Source organism: Sturnira hondurensis, unplaced genomic scaffold (assembly GCF_014824575.4).
Source record: "Sturnira hondurensis isolate 20B ecotype Veracruz unplaced genomic scaffold, ASM1482457v3 Scaffold0013063, whole genome shotgun sequence".
Taxonomy (NCBI): Eukaryota; Metazoa; Chordata; class Mammalia; order Chiroptera; family Phyllostomidae; genus Sturnira; species Sturnira hondurensis.
Window position 1 is genome coordinate 6516795 of NW_028085694.1, and position 15806 is coordinate 6532600.

At 33.4% G+C, this 15806-nt stretch overlaps 1 protein-coding gene across 1 annotated transcript in view; it reads right to left on the reverse strand.

Moving 5' to 3' along the window:
* The window catches only part of ADGRL2 (adhesion G protein-coupled receptor L2), a 217380-nt gene extending 205216 nt beyond the window's left edge, over positions 1–12164 (reverse strand). Inside the window, exon 1 of the mRNA XM_037060988.1 lies at positions 12143–12164. The gene's annotated coding sequence lies outside the window, so the exon portion shown is untranslated. The remainder of the gene's footprint in view (positions 1–12142) is intronic.
* Between the last annotated feature and the right edge of the window lie 3642 nt (positions 12165–15806).

A 15806-nucleotide genomic window follows, 5' to 3' on the forward strand; every position in this document is an offset into this window, starting at 1 on the left:
TCCCCTCTAAAGATAAATAAATAAATAAAATCTTAAAAAAAAAAGAAGTTGAGGATTCAGATCTTTGGTCCTCAAATTAAGAGCCCATTAGTTTTGATCTTATCAAGCTTTAAGCTAATATATAGCTTCATCAGGACTAGACTCCACCTGCTATTTTATAGCTTTGTGGGATTTTCATGCAGCTTGTTAATATAGTAAGCTATAGAGAAGTTTACTGGTTTCCCAGGCGTAGAGTTTGGTCATACACACAATTTAATTTTAAATCCAATCTATTTTAAGTCATAATGAGGCCATGCCAATAAAAAAGCAGGTAACTACTCCTTGCTGGTTAGAAGTTAGGAACCTGCATGTAAATATAAGCACCTGAGGGCAGAGGAACAATGGAAACGATTCTAGATGAACCTATGTTGGAAGACGGCAGAAAAATGTCAGCACCGCGTGACTGCATTATAAAGTTCTTGACAGAAGGATGCTTTCCCAGTAGACACCACAAAACTGTCAGAGCAGCAGCAACAGTGTTAGGGATTTTAGTTTGGAAGTATCTGCAGAAACTTTCATTTTTCAAAAGCAAAACACTGACAATCTCTTGACTGGCCGTGCTGATAATTTCATTTCCCAGAAGGCAGAGTAAGCAGCCGGGGGAACTCCTACTCTGGACCCAATTCTGACAGAATCCAGTAGGTAAAATGGAAATGATCGGAACCTTGGGGAAAAGGAACCATGCACTCTTGGTTTGATTTAAGCAGTGTTCTGCCTATGCAAACACAAATGATTCTGATGAGCAAGGAAGTGGGGAGGAAACTAAAGGTACCAGTGGGCTGCAGAGGGACCTACCAACAGGCTCTGAATTTAAAACAGCGTGTGCAAAAGACGGCAAAGGGGGACACATAATCAAGCACAAATATGTGGAGGTAGCATAGACTTACAAAAATAACATCCACAGGACTAAAGCACTATCTGGAGCTTGTGAAAAATGCTAAAGAGAACCAAAAATGATTTCTTTAGCAGGAAAAGAGGAGAATGATTGATACAGGAATAGGTGTATTTTTTAAAGTAGAAGACATGAAATTCATTCATGAAAAAGAGGAAGCAAAGTGTCTTTCCTCCTTCATGTTTCTTCTCTGTTGGTTCATTAATAATCTCTGCTCACATCGTCCCTTCAGGGAGGACCCCAACCATTCTTTCTAAAAGAATTCTCTCTGACATTTTCTAACCCTTGAACTTCTCATTCTTCAAATCACTGGCTACTATTATAATATATCATTAAATTTTGAGTTTTTCTTTCTCCTCTATTGGGATATAAGCTTTTTGAGTGCAGGAAATTTGATTTGTTTGGTAGTGTATCTCTAGGCCTTGTATATAAAGCACTATTCAATGAATATTTGTTGAATGAATAAAATTGAAGACAATTAGACATTGGTTAAAAATCGAAAGCCAAAATAGGTAAAGGGATTATAATATAGGTAACATTTATTGAGAACCCAGTAGGTGTCATTCACTAAGTACTTGTATGCATTCACTCAGTTAATCATCGTAGCAACCCTATAAAACATGCATTATTTTCTCATTGAATCTTTTGTCCCAAATCATACAACTATAGAAGTGTAGAGCTAGAATTTTAACCAAAATAATGGTCAAGTCCATAGTCTGAGCACTTTTCCTATATGCTAAACTGGGAGAGCTTGACTGTTCTAGCTAAAAATATATCCCTTGACCTCTATGAATTACAACCAGAAACTGTCTAAGAGTATGAACTAGTCTGATTACCTTTGAGAAATGAAGGAGGTTGGATATGAGAAGAAAATGGAAGAGTTAACAAAATGGCAGAGGCGGCAGAATCAGATTCTCGAAATTGGTGTTCCTTGGGGGATGGGAAGGTGGCAATAGCCTGGATTATACCGGGTCCTGCACAAATAATGCCCCCTTTTAATTAAAAACTCTATTACAAAATCATAAGCATGTAGTTCTGTAGCATAATAATACCATACTGAAGCACACCACATGACATTTTAGGTGATATGTTCAAATTAAAACTATAAATTATTATACCTATATTATTACTCTATGAACCACAGTCAAGCAGGCATCAATTCTGCTAGACCCTGTATTTATAAAACACTTTTTTTTCATATCCTTGTGGGCCATATGGAGAAATACAGGTTTAGGGATAGCACTATTATATATTTTCACAGCTGGTTGAATGCTTGTACCCAAGGACAATTTTAATGATTCTGTGTCAGGCTCAAGGAAGGTTTATCAAGTGGTATACCACATGCCTTTGTCCTCAGCCCTGTGTGATGTAAACATCTTTAACAATGACTGAAATATAGCTATAAGAAGACGTGGCTATCAAAAATTGGTTACATGCAACAGGGAAAGAAAGTAAATAAATACTTTGGATTATAAGATCAGGATTTAAAAGTTCTGAACAACTGAAACATGAGAAAAATCTAACAATATATGATTTGAGTAACATCCTTGTGAGGTCTTGCCTTGAGACCAAAACACCAACTTTTTAAATTTGATTTGAGGGATATGTGACTTAGCAAAGTACTCATGAAATTTTTTAAAAGGTAGCTTTACTTGGCAGTGAATCAATGGTATTACATAGTTACAAGAAGGAGTAGAAAGAGGAGAAGATGGAGAGGAGGAGGAGAAGCACAAGAAGGAAAGCATAAGAAGACAGGAAGCAGAAGCAGAGTCAACAACAGGAGAAGGAGGAGATGAGGAAGGGAGAAGGAGAGGGAGGGAGAAGGAGGGGGGAGGGGAGAGGAGAGCAAGAGAGGGAGTGGAACAAGAAAAATTAGTTTAGCCTGCATTAATAAGTTTAGGATTGTATAGAGTAATGGAGGGTGTAATCTGACTCTATTTTATGTTGTTTGGATTACCATGTTCAGTTCTGAAAGCAAAATTTTAAGGAAGATGTGAATAGAAAGATTGCAAAATGTTCAGTATTGACCAGCCTGCATGGAAAGGGAACTTGAAACTATCTCATATGAGAAAAAGCTGGAGGAATTGAGGAACTTGAGCCTGAAAGTTGTTGTATTTGATATATTAGAATAATATAAACACAATAATTTAAATTACCATTCCACATTTACTAGCAAGGTGTTACACATTTGCTAGCAAGGTGTTATACATTTTACATTAATTAATGCTAGCCACAACTGCAAAAAGGGTGTTGTAGTTACAGATGAGAAAATTGAGTCTGAAAGAGATTAAGAATCATGTCCAAGACAATGAAAGCTGGCAAGTGATAATGCTTGACTTTGAACCCAGGTCTGTTTGTCTTCAGTGCCTGCCCTCGCATCCTCTATAGTAGATTTCCCTCAGTGGAAGGAAACAAATTATGTTATTTCTGTGTTTATGGCTTACAGTTGTGATGATAAATTATGTAAAATAATAGTGAATCAAAACTATTTAAAATAAAAAGTCTAGAAATAAATATATAAAGTTTTTAAGTGGTTGCCTTGAGTATTGGGAATATGGCTATTTTCTTCTTTTACCTACTTTTTCAATTTTTGAAATCTTTCTTACCAAGACTTAATGAAAGTCTCATCTATATTTTTTAATCAAAAAACTATGTACAAGAAGGGTCAGCTTTATTGCAAATGGCCCAAAAAAGCTGAAATAAGATGCCGCAAGGTACAATGAGGCATATTTCCATTTAAAAACAGAACCACTTATAGTCAGAATTTTTCAAATATACAATATTTTGATAGAAGAAATAGTGGGCTTGCTGTTCCTGGAGGTGCTGAGTTTGGAAACGCTAAAATTGTTTTGTTCTATGTGGTCAAAATTGTAATCTGAAGGCTCCACATTGCTAGAAATATAAGCCAGGAAATGATAACTAGGTGATTGGTTAGTATATTACTTCAAACTAAGCCCTTTCGGTCTGCTCAAGGGGACTTATTTTATTAGTACTTTTAGTAAAATATTTGTGTAATGACTACACGAATGTATACATTTAGAATGGGCAAAGGAGACCATGGATAATATTTAGTGTTTGTAACAGCCTTTTTACAAAGTGCATGGGTAGCAAAGACTGTACTGAAAGAGGTCGTACTCATTTGTTTATTCAAGTTTCAGGGTCCTTCTGGCAGTTAACCTGGGCACAGAATAAGTGGTCCCTCCAGGACGTATCATTTGGGCAAGACCTCTACTCACACATTCTACCTCTCTGACTCCATCCCAGACCCATGGAAGCAACCCACATTTGTTTTAAACTGGGAGTTCTATTGACTAACCTGAAACTGCAAAAAAAAAAAAAATCAGGAATCATATCATCATTTAACCTTCCTATATTATATAATGCTTGAGTCTATAGACACAAAGCAAATATTCATTGAATCTATCAGTTTGGCAAGTTTTCCTTTCCTTACTTAAGTATGGTCGAAAAGAGTGCCTTTGATTTTAAGTGTGGACTAACAGCAGAGTTTATCTCTAAGGACTGCCATTATTTAGTATTTCTTTAGAGTTATTTTTTCTATCTGTGAGTAAATACAAAGACCCATTGCTTCAGCCTTGAAGCCTTTTGTATTTAAAGCAAGAAGAACAAGATGATTTTTCTTTTCAGCATATAAAGGTGTCAATTTTTGCTAAATGATAAGCACATAAATTGCCTGTACGGTATTTTTGTATTTTCTCAGAAGACAGACATATTGTAACATAAAATAGATATAGACCTTCAACAAGAAAATTCTTGAAATACATTGTTACTGTAAAAAGAATCACCATTTTACTTCAAAAGGGCGTAATTGGATTTATTATTCTTTGAGCACTGCAGTAATGGAAGGCAGAGTAACAAAGAGTGGACCAAGGGCCGAAGTAAGAAGTTTTGGTTAAGCTGCCGCATGACTGTCAACAAAAAGATGGCCAAATAAAAGTGACAGGTATCCATAATTCATAAGATCAACTTAGGAACATAGTAAAAATACCAGTTTCTAGCCTGCATGCCTGTTGATTTTTAATTAACAGATATAGACGGGGGCCTAAAAATCTGTAATTTAAAAAATGCCGACGAAAGTTCTGATGCACAGCCAGGTCTAGGAATCATGGACTATATGCTGGGGACAAGAAAAGACTACAGAGCAGTTTCTTGTCAACAATCTCATGATCAAGTGGCAGGACGATGAATACTTGATTTAGAATGATGAAAACTGACAGCTACTAATCTGTTTCAAGCAAGAAAAGCAAAGCCTAAACGAAGGGAGTAATAGCGGGAACAGAAAGTAAAGCAGTATAGTTGAAAGACATTTTGTGGCTAGACTTGATGGACAGGGTTGTTTCCTCTGAAAATTGTCTCCCTGGCTTATAGATAGTGGTCTTTACCCAGTATCTTTACATGGTCTTCCTCTGTGTGTGTCTGTTCTAATCTCTTCTCTTTCTTCTTTTAATTTTTTTAAATTTTCAATTATAGTTTATAGTCAATATTATTTTGTATTAGTTTCAAGTTGTCCTAATCTCTTCTTGTAAGGACCGGAATCATAGTGGATTAGGGCTCACCCCAGTGACCTCGTTTAACCTCAGTAACTTCTTTGTAGACTAACTGCAACTAGTCATATTCTGAGGTCTGGGGCTTCGGACTTCAAGACATGTGTTTTGGGGGACACAACTTGGCCTTTGACATCTAACTATAAAATAAATTAAAATGGACCAGCCAGATCTTTAACATAGCATAAAATGCTCCATAATTGTTTTGTTCTTCCCTTGGATTGTAGTCTTTTCCTCTTTTGTTAAGGTTATGCAAAATCTTAAGTAGAAAGTAGCTGGAAAATATTATTATATCCAGGACTACTTCTTGTAAGAATAACAGAAGTTAATTGTCTAAATACCGTTAGTTCTAAACCTTGTCGTAAGAAATGATCAAAGGTAATCCATCTTACTTTGACCTGCCCCAGGAATAAATAAATCAGGAGGCAGAGGTAGATGGTGGTCAAGGCAGGGCTTCAAAGAACTCACCCAGAGACTCCTTCCAATCCCCTTCCACCGTGATGAAAAAGGTATTAAAGTTATTATTCATCCAATGCCTTCTATAATTATCAGCATGCAGGGAAACCATCTCAAAATTCAATTTTCTTTACAAAAGTGTACTTATCAAGACTGTTTTGGTTGCAGGTTACAGAAACAACTAAATAAACACAGGCAATTTCCTGGTTCATGGACCCCCTAGAAAGTTTAATAACTAGAATTAAGTCTCAGAATCAGCCTTCCTTGGGATCCATTCGCCAATGTATTCTCACTTTGCCTGAGATTGTGTTCCATAATTCTAGTTTTAAAGATTTTATTTGCTTTTAGAGAGAGGGGACTGGAGGGAGAAAAAACGGAGAGAAACAGTGATGAGCAAGAGAAACATTAATCTATTGTCTCTGGAGTGCCCCAACTGGGGACATGGCCTGCCACCCAGGCACCTGCCTTGATTGGGAATGGAACGGGTGACCTTTCAGTTCACAGGCCAGAGCTCGATCTGCTGAGCCACAGGAGCCAGGGCCGTAATTCCAGTTTTAAAATGACCAGGACAGAGTATGATAGAAACTATAAGGAGTTTTTATTTCACATTCACAAAATGGATAAAAGATACTTAAAGTATCGGACAGTATTAAGTGCTAACAAGAATGCAGCACTATTGGAAAATGTTTCTATACACTCCTGGTGAGCGTATAAAACTGATTCTCTGTGCAACAGTTGGGAATTACCTAATAAACTAGACCAATTTCTCAACATTGCACGATTGACATTTCATTTCAGATAATCCTTTGTTGTGGCGGCTGTCCTGTGTCTGATAGGATGTTTAGAGACTCCCTGGCCTCTACTTCCAAGAAGCCACTAGCATTCCCCAAGTTATGAAACCAAGAATGTTTCCACATACAGACAGGTATTCTGTGGGAGCAAAATCATTCACTTATGCACATTTAAAATGTTCATAGCAGCATGATGTGTAATAGTCTGTGTAGTGTGTAAAATCCTAAAACAAAAACACTGGAAGCAACCCAAATGTCCATCAGTATAGAAGATCACAAATTATATTATAAAATGGAACACTATAAAACATATAAACTGATTAATTATATTTATGTGCTGCAAANAGGTATTCTGTGGGAGCAAAATCATTCTGGATTAAGAGCCGCTTGCCCTAGAGAAATTGGTATACATATCCACTTATGCACATTTAAAATGTTCATAGCAGCATGATGTGTAATAGTCTGTGTAGTGTGTAAAATCCTAAAACAAAAACACTGGAAGCAACCCAAATGTCCATCAGTATAGAAGATCACAAATTATATTATAAAATGGAACACTATAAAACATATAAACTGATTAATTATATTTATGTGCTGCAAATGGCTGAAACTTAGGAACTTAATTTTGAACAGAAAAGTGCCAAATACATGTATTTGTATTTACACATAAGTGCAAACATGTAAACCAGAGAATGTTTAGGGAATTCAGGTACATGAGATGAAGTTACAAAGAAAAGAAAGGGATAGAGAACATTTAGAATCATGGTTAGCTGTGAGTAACGAGGGTTGAGGAGTTTTAGAAGGGCAAACAGAGAGCTTGAGAGGTCACAGGGGAGTCAGATATGTATGATTTGTTATTGCTTATTATGTATTAGCAATTTCACTTTTAGCTATTAAATACTAAAAAAAAATTTTCCATTTAAAAGTGGGAAACAAGTATTTTAACTTCATAAAACATGTAAAACAATTCAATGGCCTGGTACACCAGAAATTTATTTCATCATTTTGATTTGTATATTTGAACGGATATAAAACAGTAATAAATCAGTTCAGAAGCCACCTTTGGAAATTGCTTAATTCGGAGTTTAAAACAAAATCAATTAACCACTCATCAAGAAACACATCCTGTCTTCAAAGCAATGGCTACTAACAGAACACATATTCAACTAACTGCTTTAAAAGCAGGGCTTTATATTTTATTTTATTTTATTTTACTTTATTTTGTTTTGTTTTGTTTTAATGGGATAATCTAGTGTCAGTCATCAGTGCATGGAGTGAACTCCCTCTTGTAAAAAGCCCATCAGCTGTTTTTTGCTAATTAAAATGAATATTATTCTTGTGAAATGAACCAAAAAGTTTGTTTGAAACTGGAAATCCCAAAAGAGATCTATAATCTTCAAGAACAAATGCATGCCATTTTAATTGAAGGAAAAGGAGAGCACTGTTTTTATGTTTGCTTTTTTCAAAATCTTAAAAGTAATCAATTCATTGGGCAATTAATTATGCTTCAATATTATTATCATCTAACCAAAAAATTGGCATTACATATATTGGAAAATATTGTGGAGTTTTAAAAGGTAAATGGCGAAATGGCTGTAGGCTACAGTTAACTCCAATATGGAATTTTTGTCATTAATGAAATCAATAAACACATTTTCATTTATGTTTTCAGAATTACAGTATGTTTTGTTGTTGATTGACTAGATACTGTGACTATTCACAGACATATGGTTTCAGTCCTAGCTTATTACATACAGCCAGGATTGGGAATGAGAGAAAAGAGCTATTTTGTTGAAATGCAGATTAATTACATTGAGAAATTAGCTTTATGTAAGTAGTTGGCATTTATTACTAATCTATTTTAAAAACTTGGTAATGCTGAAAACTTACTCTGTTTTAAAGTTCAGCTTTAATAGATACATGCCGACAAAATGTGTTATCTACATTTCAATTCAGTTTACTTGGTAATTCAGAATTTAGGATGTGTGCTAAAATTTGCACATTTGCACATTTACAAATAAAAATAAAAAGTTTGAACAAGCAGATGTTTTATTTATCCAATAATTTGTTATATTGACTTTGCTCTTGGTTATGGAGAAGAGGTTCATTTTGTTTATTTGTTTTAAAAATGTCACAATATGTTACTTATACTAAAGATGCCATAGAGTGAATACAAAAAATAAAATTATGAATTTTGATTGTCCCATGTGTCAGATTAGCATCATGGCAACATAAAATTATTAAAAATCTACATTTCCATATACAAATGCATATAGGAATTTGGCTCCCCACTCCTTCTAAAAGACTGATGCTAGATTTTCTCTCACACATGATGTACGGTGTTACCTCGTTCAAATCAAAGTGAGAAAATCCAGGTTAAATTTTAGGGTACACTTTAAAAATAAAAATATGAAAAGAATAATATCAAACCACACCATGCATAATCTTCTTTTACACAATATAATTTGGATGAGACTTTCAATATAAGTGAAATTTGCAAATGAATGAAATTTCCCCTTTTATTCATTAAAACCTTTTTATCCTAACAACTCCAAGTCTCATAGTAATAAGTCATTATCTTATTCTCTATGTAGTATATTTAAGGATATATAATTTTATTGCAAAATTCCAGGGCTAGAAAAAATTTAGATTTTATCAAAAATCTTTCAGTGTAACTCTGATTTCACATTTCAGGAATTCTAGACAAAGTATATGAAATACCTTACTCCAAATCATACAACTAGTCTCTGGTCCCTCAATATTTTGCTTCTGGGGAATAGGTGCAAACAGACTCTAACTTTTCAATGCATTCCTCTCCTGTGCCTCTAAGTTCCTGTAGTATCTATCCCTTTTAGTTGATGAGCTAGACAATCAGACAACCAAGTAGTCCTGGAAATGAGGATTTGGGAAGCAATACTGTGAATTGTATGAGATACTCCACTTTTATAATAACAGTTTATGTGCTCTCATTTGTGTTCAGTACTATCAGACCCAGAAAGGTGCCTGTCAGAGCATTTCCTCTCCCTGACCCTGGTTTCTTCTAAAGTTGTCAGCTTATTTCCAGATAAAGTTGCTGGACCCATGAGATATAAATACAATTTGTACTTTTATGGTAAATTTTCACCCTATAATTCATTACTCTTGAGAAGAAATCTTTACAATTTTTAAAAGATTTTATGTATTTATTTTTTAGAGAGAAGGGAAGGGAAGGAGAGACAGAGAGAAGTATCAATGTGTGGTTGCCTCTTGCGTGCCCTGTACTGGGGACCTGGCCCGCAACCCAGGCATGTGCCCTGACCAGGAATCGAACTGGCGACCCTTTGGTTCTCAGTCTGCGCTCACTCCACTGAGCTACACCAGCCAGGGCTGGAGAAGAAATCTTTAATCTCAGAAATACTCTATTAGTTGCACTATTTATGTATACTATTAACTTTTTGGTTTATTAATATTACCGAATAACTTGTTCACATTATTTTAAGCTAAAAGCAATCATTGTGCTAACATTTCTTTATACTTAACTAGTTGTCTATTGTCTTTTCATTTCTTTTGAAGTTGAATCTTAAAATAATTCTGAACGTTACAGTTACAGAGATGACAATTGGTTATAGATGAGTAAATAATACAGTAGAATTTAAATTACAGTTTTCTGTTATTATTAAGTAGATTAATCTACTAATTTAAAGTATGGGTTTATTTTAAAAGTTTTACTTTCATGGTTTTGGCTATTTGTAGCTACACCTTTTTGTACTTCTGAAAAAATTTCATAAAATAACAAAGTTACAGATCTTTTTATTTTTGTTTTTAAATTTTTTTCATGTGTATGCCTGAAAACTATGCAGTAGTTTTGTAGAAGAGCAAAATTAATTAAAGTTATAACTTTGGCTTCACTTTAAATTTTTTATTTTCTTATTCAATTAATTTTTATTTTATATTTTTAGTTTCTTCTGGGATTAGCATTTTTTAAAAGTATATAAGGTCATTTTGATTATGAAATTTGTACAAAGAGCTATTTCTTGAATTTTGTTTATACTCATGTGTTGCCATGTAAAACATGCACCATTTGTCCAGATTTTTGAGGGGAAAATAAAGATACACATCATACTTGGGTAGTACCTGAAATACCTTGTATCCATTCTTGTGTTTTGTAATTATTTGTTATATAAAATTTCTTGTACCATAACATGTTCAAGAATAAATGCTAAATTTTTTATAATACAAAAAATAAAGATCTAAGTATAAATAAATAAAAAATAAAAGATTTTTTCCTAAAGTTTGAGCCCAAAACAAGGATGCACATTATACTTGCCAAAATATAGTATATAGTTCATTAATAATAAATATACTATTCCAAATAGCCTATTACTCAAAAAATGCTTTTGTTTTGATTCAAAGACTAATATATACTTAGTACAGGAAATTCAGAGTGAATAAGGAATTCAGACTATTAAGCTATCCACATTCCTACTGTTTTATGTGTTTCTGTGTATCTTTTTTCTAACCCTGCAATATGATTCCAATATTCTCTCCCCTCAATACACAAGCATGAATATAAATAACATTGTAATATTTGTATTTAGTGCCCTGCTTTTTCACTTAACATAGCACTTTTGATGATCAGATTATCTCAAAGTGACTTATTTTCCTACAGTGAGAAATTCCTTTTTTTATATATAGAATATTTCTTAAGAACCTCTGGCAGAGATGGGGGGGACTTCATGGAGCACTTACTGAGCAGTATCATTTTGCATTGACTTTTTCCACTCAATAAGATTAATTTTTATTGTTATTTGAAATGTAAATTCATGATGGTTAAAAACTAAAATTAAATATTACCTTTGTAAGCCATAAAGCAGAAAGGCAACAAAACTGTGTGTTTACACAAAATCATACAGTAGCGACTTTGCTTAGAAGTTGTGATACATGTTCTTAAGTTCACATATGCTGAAAAGCCCTGGTCAAATATAAATTACAGTCAGTTTTTATGTAACAGTAAAAATTCCCAAAGATTCTTATTCACTCACTCACTCACTCTCAATATGTATCACAAACATGGTTTTTCTTTCTGCTGATAAAATGTAAACTGCTTTTATTTCTATATCTGTGTATATTTTAAAATAAATTATCCCAGACAACAAAATGTTGAATATATTATGTTCAACTGCAACCCACCAGAGAAAGCAAAGCCTTATATTCCCTTCTAAGAGCCTCTGGCACACTTGGTCAGAATTTTGAATTATAGAATTTGAATGCAATGTCTATTTATTTTAAGAGCATAAGCTACCTTGCAATTATCAGATCACTCAACATATTTAAAAGTGATACTCCACTTCTTTTTTAACAATTTACTTTTTTTTCTCAGTTGTGTTCAGTACTATCAAATATAGAAAGAGCTCTTTACTTACCATTCTGGAAAGGATGAAATTTATCATTGTGCCATAAATACCCTGGAAAGCAAGGAAAAATATTATTTATTATACCTCCATCCACAGGGATTCTAACTGCCAAATGTAATGCATCAGCAGCAAAACAAAAATGAAGTAAATCTATTGCAGAAAACACAAATTAGTGTTCTAAGAAGATATGAATGTGTATTGCATGACCTTGGACAGGGCTACTTTAGAATTAAGCTGTTTTTGTGATAACTACTTTCAAAGTCAATAATAAAACATTTTATTCTCCATAAAACAAGTGTTTTAGGATGAAGAAAATATTGTCAATAGCTTTTTTCCTTCTCCCCTTTAGCCCTGTTGGATTTTATATTGAAACACATGGGTATTATGTAAAACTCATTGTAAAGGGAAAATTGAGGGGTGTTCTACTCATCACACCCATTTATATGTAAGTTAATTTCATGTTTAGAATCTTGAACTAAAAATCTAATGCAAAAGCTGAGAAACAAAATTAGGAGTCTGAGCTCCTGCTTTTCCACAATAAATAAGTGATAATAAAGAAACATTCATTTTTCTTATTATTTTCTATTTATTATAAATAAGGTTTTAATTGTATGACATGAGAATTAAAACAAAATTATATTCTGAAATGTATTTGTTATTGACTTTATTGTTTTTTAAATTTTAAATTAGTACATGTTTTTGTAACTAATAATTAGTATAAAATCAGCTCAATAGTTCTTTTTTTAATTTTTATTTTTATTTAATTCCTGTTCAAGTACAGTTTTCTGTCTTATATTCCCAGCCCTGCCCCCTCAATAGTTCTGATATAAAGAAACATGTCAAGATTAAGAAAATATGCTTTTCTTTTATCTTGGTAATTAATGATTTTAAATAATTGTCATTTTCTGTTTTATTATTTTTAAGTATGATAAACTTATTTTAGGGAAAAACATACTGAGTTCATCTCCCTCTGCCAAAATTAGATGATAGCAAAGGAAATTTAATAGGTAGCATAAAGAGAAAAGGGATTTGCCTGAATTTTTCAGTGATGACACTTCAGATCCTTCAACATTACTTTCAGGTGAAGTATTCTGAATAAAAATTATAATGTGTTAATGTAACTTGAAATCGTTATTTCCTAGAAAGATAATATTTCTGCAAATAAAAACTAGTGAAAATTTCATGCTACAAATACTGATGTCCACAAATGTACTGACTTTTTGCTGGAGAATAAACAGGATTTGAAGTGTATACTACTTAAGATTTTCACAAAAAGAATATCTTATTTTGGGGGTATTTTACCCTTGAAACACTTGAATAGTAAATATGGAAGTCGTAAGTTCTGTAATATTTTAGGACTTCTCCCCACAAGCATAGTTTCTGTTAAGGAAACTATTTTTCATAGTTAATCATAAACATTAATTTACTTTAAACTTTTGTATTTATTGATTTTTAAATGAAAGGTTCTTAATGGTAAAAAGTTAAACTTAGAAATACTTTATTGGATGTGGTTTCTATTTCTAAATAATTATTAATACAACATTTGATATTAAAGCTCATGTTTATAGTTTCTAAATGGCTAAAAAATTATCAAAATATTTTAAGCACCAGCTCCTGAAGAGGGCAGCACGTTCTAGATGTTATCGAATTCCAAGTTCAAACATGACAACTTTGGCTTTAATACACTTTTTTTTTAAGAACCAGAGGGAAAAAATGGATATTTTTTATAGATGTCTACTCCCATGATACAATAAACCAGCAGAAATTCTAGGCAGCTGCAGACCAAGGTCAAAACTGTATTTGATTATTAAAAGACAACACACCTAAACGAAGGTATTTAGAAAGGATACAACAAAATACTAGTAAGAAGACTTTCCATGAGCTATGTGTTTTATCTTAATACTGTAGATAACTTTTTCTATTGGCAGTGCGCTGTTAAAACTATTAAAGGGGTTAAATTTAATTATCTCACTTCTTGCACATTTCATCTCAATCGCTATGGCAACATTCAGTTGCCTCAGCAGCAATGCACACTTTAATCAGATATTTCCTCCTCATTTCTTTATGAGCCAAAACTGTGTAGTCAGAGTTACAACTAAGTCCTGATGTATATGATAAAGCTTCTTGCAATGTAATGGGCAACTTTCCTCCACCCACACATACAAATATTTTCAGAGAGGTCGGTATTTATTGGACAAGTATTAGGCTTGATAAGAATGTGTATTTGGACTTTCCTACTTCATTTTTTTCTTTTGCTATTCCTGCCACCTTTCCTCTATCAGAAGGGATTTTTTTTGTCAATTCGAACACACCCCAACAAATCACAACTATGGGTCATCTGACCTCAACAGGCAAGCCGACAAGTAAAGGAAGAAGCAACCTCCAACATTTAAAACCAACCCTCAACAAGCATACTGAATTATTTACTTTTTGTCTGAATACACATCAAAGAGGCTTTTTCTATTTCTTGAAAGCAGCAAGAGAAAGAAGGATAGTAAGTGAAGACGGGGCAAAACCTGATATAGGAGGGTGACTCTAGCATATTAAACTTAAATGGAGGGCCAAGTATGAAGATAATTTGGTCAAGCCTCAGTAATACCATTTTAATGAGAGGTAAGGTCATGATGGATTAAATTGTTAATGTCACTTGGGTGAATATTAGCCATCTCCATTGTTGGACAAATGATCACGTTAGCATTTTTCAAAAGACTAGGGGAAATTATGTGGGTATATAGGAAATATTTAAAGTGTCTTTGAGTCTGATTTCAAGTGTTCAAAATTACATTTTCAAAAATGTTTGGAATTTTGTAAATAGCTATATTTTAATTAACCCTATGTAATAAAAACATTTAAACCATAATTAAGAAGCAGTAATTTGAAGTCTTCATAACAATTCCTGTGCCTACTAAAATATGTATTTAGATAGTAAACATTTTATCCTCAAGTGTGTAGTTCTCTGGTGAAAAATTTTACACCAGTGCCTAACTGTACTATTTAGCATATTTTTTCAATCACCATTTGGTAGTGTCTAATAAAGTTTTCATTAATGTAGGCATCTTAAAAGATGCTTTCTGTAGTTGAGTCTACCAGTATGATGTTTTAATAAGGAATTTGTAGGTTGCATCTTATGTATCACAGATGACTAAATAGGGCATTCAGTCAAAATTGAACCAAAGGTAAACTGAAGTAAACATAAAAGAGATTATTTAAAATGCAGGTGTTACGCAATTTTTTAAGTTAATTGAATTGAGAAGTAGCAGATTATGGTAAAAATGTGGTTACTGAAAAGCTCATTTCTCATTCATTATGGAGTTTGAAAGCCATAGAACTTCAGGAGTGTCCTTATGTAAAGATGACAGCAGTGTTTTAGAAAACTAAGACAAATGGTAGAAACCCAGAGAAGTGGATTCCAGCTGTGTGTGAAGAAAAGCTCCAAGCAATCCAAAGTGTGTCAACAATGCCACAAGGTATGAAGCAGCACGTTCTTTGGCTAGGCTTATTCCATGAACTGTTTGCATATGACCTCTTTATTTTTTGCTGCTTGAATTCTGGGACAAGATTATAGAAAATATAGCAGAACCACTTCACAAATTTAGATCTGAGAATTAAGATGAGTCACGTCTTAGTGAATTTTTTAAGTACTAGTGTTTTATGTCAGTATGGAAACCTAGCC